The sequence below is a fragment of the Ranitomeya variabilis genome, chromosome 4, assembly GCF_051348905.1.
Source record: "Ranitomeya variabilis isolate aRanVar5 chromosome 4, aRanVar5.hap1, whole genome shotgun sequence".
Taxonomy (NCBI): Eukaryota; Metazoa; Chordata; class Amphibia; order Anura; family Dendrobatidae; genus Ranitomeya; species Ranitomeya variabilis.
This window is the reverse complement of record NC_135235.1, coordinates 463,424,466-463,432,741: the sequence shown is the minus strand read 5'-3', so window position 1 is coordinate 463,432,741 and position 8,276 is coordinate 463,424,466. Positions and strand designations below refer to the sequence as shown.

At 45.7% G+C, this 8,276-nt stretch overlaps 1 protein-coding gene across 2 annotated transcripts in view; it reads left to right on the top strand.

Moving 5' to 3' along the window:
• The first annotated feature begins 1,382 nt into the window (after positions 1-1,382).
• Positions 1,383-8,276, top strand: part of ZNF335 (zinc finger protein 335) — a 176,766-nt gene continuing 169,872 nt past the window's right edge. For both annotated transcript variants that reach the window (XM_077251693.1, XM_077251692.1), the window contains exon 1: positions 1,383-1,573. The gene's annotated coding sequence lies outside the window, so the exon portion shown is untranslated. The remainder of the gene's footprint in view (positions 1,574-8,276) is intronic.

Genomic DNA, 8,276 nt, shown 5'->3' with positions numbered 1-8,276 from the left:
GCTGATGAAAATGAATGAACAAACTTTTTTTATGACATAGTATACCCTATCACTAGAAGGTCAGCCATGTTTGAATTTTTTTTTCTGATAGTTTTATAATGGAGATCTTTCATCCATATACGATCTTTCAGCAGCTGTAACAGCCAATGTGGACTAACATAAATATGGCTGCATTGGCACAATGATGTCTGTTATTAGAGTTGTCCACTACTAGGACAACCCCTTCTTGATCTATATGTTTGGCCCCGATAAAATAAAAAAGCCTATACTCACCTCCTGTGCTGGCGCCGTTCCAGCAGTGTAGACACTCGTGGTTCCGGGGCTCTCGTGCAGTTGATGACATGTGGGGTGAATCGATACCTTTCAATTAGTGATGTGCGAATGTGCTTGGATAAGGTGTTATCTGAGCATGCCCGTGTGATAACCGAGTGTCGGGGTGCTCGAATAATATGTTTGAGTCCCCGCGGCTGCATGTCTCACAGCTGTTAGACAGCAAGGATTGCCTAACGAAGAGTTTAGGTCAATTCAGTAAATATCTACCATATATTCATAATCTCAAGTCCCCCATGCACCTTAGATTGCTGTGGGTAGAACTCTGCTTCAGTGGGCGTCCATCTCTCCCATACACACCTGTCCGGGGGCCCCCATTAGACTTTTGGCTGACCATTTGGCCAATGAGTATGTGCCGTGGGGGGATTCAGTGCGTAGGAGTGCTCCATTATATTATGGCCGACGAATACCAGCAGATGGACCTTGGACTTGGCCTCGTCATTACTAGCCATGAACAAGTTACAGAACGTATTTCACTTATTTTTAAAGAGGTATTTTCAGGTTTAAAAGTTATCCCCTGCCGTATTGGATGTGAGGTAATTTCCGGTCACTGTGGCACTGTGGGTCAGACCAGTGCCAAGAATAGGGGCGTTTTAGGGCTGTGGTTCTCCGGATACGTGGGTCAGAGGTCGGACCCCAAGCGATCAAGAACTTTCTCCTTATCCCACAGATAGGGACTATCTTCCAAACTTGAGTAATTATAGGAAATGTTTATTGGCCGTGAACAGAGTTGTCACTCGATTAAAAATAACCTGATTGTGACAAAATACAGGAATGGATAACTCATGTAATTAACGCTTGGCTTTCCTGTTTGCAGCTCTTCTATCAGTCCTATCCCCTCTGTATTTCTACAGTGCTATCTGCTTCCATGCATCTACTCTTGCCCACATCAATCATGGCCGCCAGAGCCTGGCATACTGATGACGTCATGAGGGCTGAGAGGCCCTGCGGTATCACTCCGCTAGTTGACTAAACATAGTCCCAGTTATATTCTACTTTGCAGCGTTTGTAACATCATTTAAAAAAAATGAGAAATGTCAGAAACACATAAATGAACGCACATTAATGGCGTTAAGTAGAAAAGATTGATGCTTATGACATAACATAGATCCTGGCGGAGTGATCCGTTGGTGTCTTCGTAGGTGCCAGAGTAAACATCGCAACAAGTCCCGTGTATAGCGTGAAGCTACCGGAGGCGATATTGGCGGTAAAAAAAAGCGGCGAGGAGACCCCCAGCAGAACGGTATGGAGTGCTTGTTGTGTGCGGGTCCGTGTGACTCTTGTGTTCGCTTCATTCGGGTACGGCAGCAAAATGGCGGCTAGAGGCAGGCAGTGGAGGGGCAGCCCGGAGGAGAGGACCCCGGGGGGAGCGAGGGCCTGCTGCACAGGGATATATGGTGGGAGACTAGTGCTGGGGCAGGGCAGAGTGCACAGACAGCCTGTAGGAGGCGGCACTGTGCCCGGGGCTGCAGGGACTGCTACCAGGACGTGCTGGGAGTTACAGTCCCACAACCTCTGCCCCGGGAGCGAGCGGGCTGTGTGTTCATGTGTGAACATGGCCTTAAGCCTCCACGTGTAAAGGTTTATTTCTCCAGAATGTCAGGTTCTCCTCTCTCCATAGCATAGAGGCCGCCCTGCTGATCACTGGGGGTCTGAGCAGTAATCCCCCCCATACTGGGGCTCCTGGCTAGAGCGGAGGTGCATGTCTGCCCCATGCAGGGTCTATTAGGCTGCCCGAGAGCCCACTGCAGCGCATGGCTTTACCAGCAGTCCTATAGACCCTAATAGCAGCACGTGTGCCCCTTTGCTCCATTCAGAAGGGGTCTCCAAATCTGGCCCACCCTGCCATGAGCAAGGTATCCTTTATCCAATGCACAGAGGATAACCTGATTTATGGGGCGAATGATCCTGTAACTTGATGGTGTGAATATGCTGAGGCCGAGCTCTGCAGTCGCCTATTGATGGGAGACAAAATAATGCTCCCCTCGGCCTGACATAGGTGGTCGCAGCGTCACCCGCAAGGCCAGCTGCGATGTGAGGCCGAACCCTCAGACCATTCAGTATTTGGTCAGTATTTTACATCAGTATTTGTAAGCCAAGACCAGCAGTGGGTGATAAATGCAGAAGTGGTGCATATGTTTCTATTATACTTTTCCTCTGATTGCTCCAGAGTATGTGCAGACAATCAGTATATGCTGCGGGGTGGACGCTGTGCAGTGTCCCAACCCGCAGCAGCCAGATGTTACCGCATAGTGGATGGGATTTCAAGAAATCCCATCTCCACTATGCGTCCATAGTCATCTGCGGATACGGACATGTGACTCGTCTTTTCAGACCGCAGCATGTTAATATCTTCACAAGAGAAAGTTCATGAATACAATGTATTGGACGCTGTGATTCAGTGATCACATGCCAAGTTACCTGCGTTAAATAGATGGCAGTGCTTTGGACGCAGCGAACATGCACTGCCTCCAAAGAGCTGCCACTTCCAGATCGTGTGCACCCAGCCCCACTCCTGGTTTTGGTTTACAAATACCGAGTTAAAAAAAACCTCACCAAATACTGAACATATGAACATGGTCTTAGAGCATATTCAGGTGGAGAGGCTACGGCAGGGTTCAGACGGCTTTATGGACAAAAGGGACAGCTGTGTCCACAATCTGCGGACAGGTGCAGGAGCTACATTTACTTTTCATGCAGGATTCTGCTCATGCTTCAGTTTTGTTTTTGTTATTTATTTTCCTATGCAGATCATAGGTGTGCATGGAAAATCGGCTATTTGCACTGGCTAAAATGGGTCCTTTGTGGTCCATGGCACATACCGACCAATCATATCCTTGTCTGATCAAGCCCTTAAAGTTACCAATTGCTGAGAGTCCAACTGCTGTCACCCCTTGAGATTGGGTTCCTGGAGCACAGAAGTGGGCTCTGTAGATAACTGAGAGTAAGGCCGGGATCACACAAATGAGAAATACGGCTGGGTCTCGCATGTTAATACCCGGCCTTGCCGCCGTCACTCAGGAGTGAAGCGTGCGGCTCCATGTATTGCTATGCGGCCCACGCTCCGCTCCTGAGTGACGGCGGCAATGCCGGGTATTAACATGCGAGACCCGGCTGTATTTCTCGTTTGTGTGATCCCAGCTTTACCGTCATTTTAATTTTTGTTTTTAAATCAATAGTACCTGTGGAAATCTGAAATTGAAATATATCTTATCAGAGAAATCTGCTTCTCTCTCCGGCAGGAATCAGTAGTTATTCTCAATTCCTGGCCAAAATCTGTATTCAGTAAAGAAAGCGTTTCCCATTACTGAGATAGCAGATGGCAGTTGGTGCTCATAAAGTCCAATGGAACTTTCAGCAGAATATCTATATCTTCCTCTATATCCTCCCCATAGAACTTTATGAGCACCAGCTGCCATCTCCTATCTCAGTAATGGGACAGTCTCTTTTCACTGAACACAGATTTTATCTCAGGATTGAGAATTTAGAGAAATGACTGATCAAGCCTGGCAGATAAAGAAGCAATCTCTCTGATAAGATATATTACAAAGGTGCTCATTTTTATCTGTATTGAGTTATGAAATGAATAGCTTTAATCACTTAATATTTGGGACTAGCCCTTTAACTTGCATACTGACTGCATACATGTGAATGCAGCCTTAGGTTAGGTTCACAGTGTTTTGACATGGAGTTTTAGGAGATTTTAAGCCAAAAGTCACACAAAAAATGCTCTCATTTTAATGAAAGAACTTGGTGTGTTTTTCCCTTGAAAAGGAGTATTGCAAAGAGTATTTGAAGTGGTTTTTCATGTGGGTTTTAGAGCCTAGTCTGCAAGACAAAATCCGTATAAACCAACTCCTATACCTACAGTGCACATGGTGCTGATTTGCACATGGAAAGAAAAGCAACACGTCAATTTGAGAGACTGTTCTGCTTCAAATGTGATTTCTGAATGGACTGCAGCTGAAAAAATGCCCTGTGCCCAAAAGACACGCCAAAACAATTTAGGTTCTTGCTGCGAATTTTTCAGCCTGGCACAGAAATTGTGTGAACATACCCTTAGGATAGCTCACATGTCAATTGTAGATGCATTTCTGGTTGAAAATATACTCTAAATTTGACTTGTGAATCAGGAGGAGCAGGAAATGAAGCCATGTCTGGTCTCTGTCCTGGTAGCGTTCATTATTTTCAGACCTGCACCAAAGTGACTCCATTGGCCTCAATAGTGAATGGCTCTGTCGGGGTTTCCATCAGCATACCTGCTGTTCATGTAATAATAGTTTGATCATTTCTTCAGATGCAAGTTTCTTGTCCTTTCTGTTTTGTTTTGTACTACCACTGTTGGTGCAAAATTCCTAAAAAAAACCAAAAAACACAGGTCTACAAAAAATATTTTTTGTAATCATCGCAGGTGACTTTGTACTTTTCGGAATCATCTTTTTGTCCTGATTTAAAAAATGTATATATTTTTCTGTAGCACGTATAGTTTCCATGGAGCAGCATCATTATTATAAGATATAAGAAATACAGTATAAGGCCGGTTTCACACGTCAGTGGCTCTGGTACGTGAGGTCTCAGTTTTCTCACGTACCGGAGACACTGACACACGTAGACACATTAAAATCAATGTGTCTCTGCAGATGTCATTGATTTTTTGCGGACCGGGTGTCCAAGTGCAAAACACGGAGACATGTCAGTGTTCGTGTGAGGGCACGGATCACACGGACCCATTAAAGTCAATGGGTCCGTGTTAAACACGTACCGCACACGGATGCTGTCCATGTGCAGTCCGTGTGCCATGCAGGAGACAGCGCTACAGTAAGCGCTGTCCCCCCAGCTTGTGGTGCTGAAGCCGCCATTCATTTCTTCTCTCCAGCAGCGTTCGCTGGAGAGAAGGAATGAAAAATCATAGTTTTTTTGTGTTTAAAATAAAGATCCTTGTCACCTGCCGCCTCCCACCCCCTGTGCACCCACTGGAAATAAAATACTCACCCGGCTCCCTCGATGCTTCCTCTCAGCGTCGCAGCTTGTCCTGTATAAGCGGTCACGTAGTGCCGCTCATTACAGTGATGAATATGCGGCTCCACCTCCCATAGGGGTGGAGCTGCATATTCATCACTGTAATGAGCGGTACCACGTGACCGCTCATACATGAAGAAGCTGCAGCACTGAGAGGAAGCATCGAGGGAGCCGGGTGAGTATTTTATTTCCAGCGGGCGGGCGCACAGGGGGTGGGGACAAGGATCTTTATTTTAAACACAAAAAAATAAATAAAAAAAACAATGATTTTTCATTCCTTCTCTCCAGCGAACGCTGCTGGGAAGAAGGAATGAATTCCGGCTTCAGCACCAGATGCAGGGGACAGCGCTTATCTCTGGCGCTGTCTCCTGCACGGTCCGTGTGGTACCCGGGCGGCACACGGCTGCCGCATGTGTGCCACACTGATGTGCCACGTGAGCACACGGACACGGATAACTCCGGTACCGGAATTATCTGGACGTGTGGGACAGGCCTAAGCCGAGATTTTCAGCCCATTTTTTTAGGCTGAAAGTGCCCCTCTCGGCTTATACTTGAGTCACCCCTACTGGTCTGTCTCCCCTCTCCCCCAGTCTGTCTCTTTTTCCCAGGGGTGTTTCTTACCCCCTCCACAGCAGCAGCGGCGGCGGTGAGCAGCGCCATCCTGGCATGTATTTAGTGGAGGTCAGCCGGTTACATATTGAGCAAGCGGTAGCTGTACGGCAGGTGGAGGTTGCGGGCGGCCTGTATTTTCAGTGCCGCACGCTTCACTTCTGGTGACGTCACGAATATTCATAAGCCATAATGATCAGGACCGGAAGTGAAGTGTGTTCAGCGAAAATACAGGCCACCTGCAATCTCCACCTGCCGTACGGCTACTGCTTGCCTCCACGAATGCTTCTGCTGCTCCATACGTTACCGGCATGCCGCTACCTCTGGGACTCCATACATGATAGGATAGCGCTGCTGTGAAAAAGTGGGTAAGAAACACCCCCGTGGGAGACTCGCGGACCGACGGGGAGACTCGCGGATGCAGTAGCTGCTACATCTCCCCCCCTCGACATATACCTCGGCTTATACTCGGACTGGCTTATACTCGCGTATATACGGTATACTGGCGACAAAGAAAACAGTAATCTACATATCAGAAAAAAAATTCTTCACCTTGCAAAACAGTTTTTATTGAACCAAAATAATTTCACATGCAAAATAGAAAGTAAAATATGACCAGAAATTAAAAGTGCTTGACATTAGATTGTCATTGATACGATTTTTCAGGGTTGTCCCTATATAACATCCAGCAGTAATCCGCCATCATTGAGACATTCCAAAAACCCTGCTAGCGGTGTTCCATTACTTGTTCATCGCTTATGTCCCCAAGATTTTGAGGGAAGAAATCTAAATGTGAATGCAAAAAGTGCATTTTCAGAGATATGCGACATCCAAGACACTGGTATGCATTTAGTAGTTCCTCAACACCTTTAACATATTCTGGAGATTTTTGTTTTCCTAAGAAGTTTTCACAGATCCACTTGAAGCTTTTCCAAGATCTCAATTCCTTATCATTTAGGGTATGTGCACACGTCCGGATTTCTTGCAGAAATTTCCTGAAGAAAACCGGAAATTTTCTGCAAGAAATCCGCTTTTTTTTTTGCGTTTTTTTTTCGCTGTTTTTTTAGCATTCTGCAAGCGTAATTAGCTTGCAGAATGCTAAAGTTTTCCAAGCGATCTGTAGCATCGCTTGGAAAACTGACTGACAAGTTGGTCACACTTGTCAAACATACTGTTTGACGAGTGTGACCAACTTTTTACTATAGATGCTGCTTATGCAGCATCTATAGTAAAAGATAAAATGTTTAAAAATAATTAAAAAAATAAAAAAAATGGTTATACTCACCCTCTGCAGACAGCCAATCTCCTCAGCGGCGTCCGTTCCTATAGATGCCGATGTGGTTCAGGACCTGTGATGACGTTGCGGCTTGTGATTGGTCGCGTGAGTCACATGAGCGGTCACGCGACCAATCACAAGACAGCGACGTCATCACAGGTCCTGAACCACACCGTCTATAGGAACGGAAGAGAGAGCATGCACCGGAGAGGCGGGAACACTTCGGGGGCCATCAGAGGGTGAGTATATCACTATTTTTTATTTTAATTCTTTTTTTTTTTTACCAATTATAAGGTGCCCAGTCCGTGGAGGAGAGTCTCCTCTCCTCCACCCTGGGTACCAACCGCACATAATCTGCTTACTTCCCGCATGGTGGGCATAGCCCCGTGCGGGAAGTAAGCAGATCAATGCACTCCTAGGTGTGCGGAATCCCCGCAATTCCGCATTTTTAATGAACATGTTGCTTTTTTTTCCGCGGAAAAAAATGCAACATTTGCACAAAAAATGCAAAATACACTGTAAATAATAGGAGGCATATGTAAGCAATTTTTTCGCGTTTTTATCACGTTTTTATAGCGAAAAAACGCGAAAAAAACGCAAAAAATCCGGAACGTGTGCACATGGCCTTAGAGTTCCTTCAAACACCTCCTCTCTTATAAGCTCTCTGATCTGAGGACCAACAAATACTCCTTCCTTCAGTTTTGCTGGTGAAATGCTGGAGAATTTCTGTGAAATGTACTGGAACCCTTGTGAATTTGTCTTTGCCATGTCTCAAAGTTTTTAAAATCAATCACAACTTTATATGTAGTGGAGGAAGAAAGAGTTTTGTTGGAGCAACTAAAGGATTATGCTGAACATTGTCTCTACCTGGAACACAGATGTTTCTCTGTCCCAATCATGATGAACACAATGCTCTACTCTATTTCTACTGTCCCATAAACAAAAGAAGAAGCAATATTTTGTGATTCCCATTAGCAGACCAATCACTTTCAAATCTCCACAGATACTCCATTGATGATCCTTATATTGTATAGCATCCTAA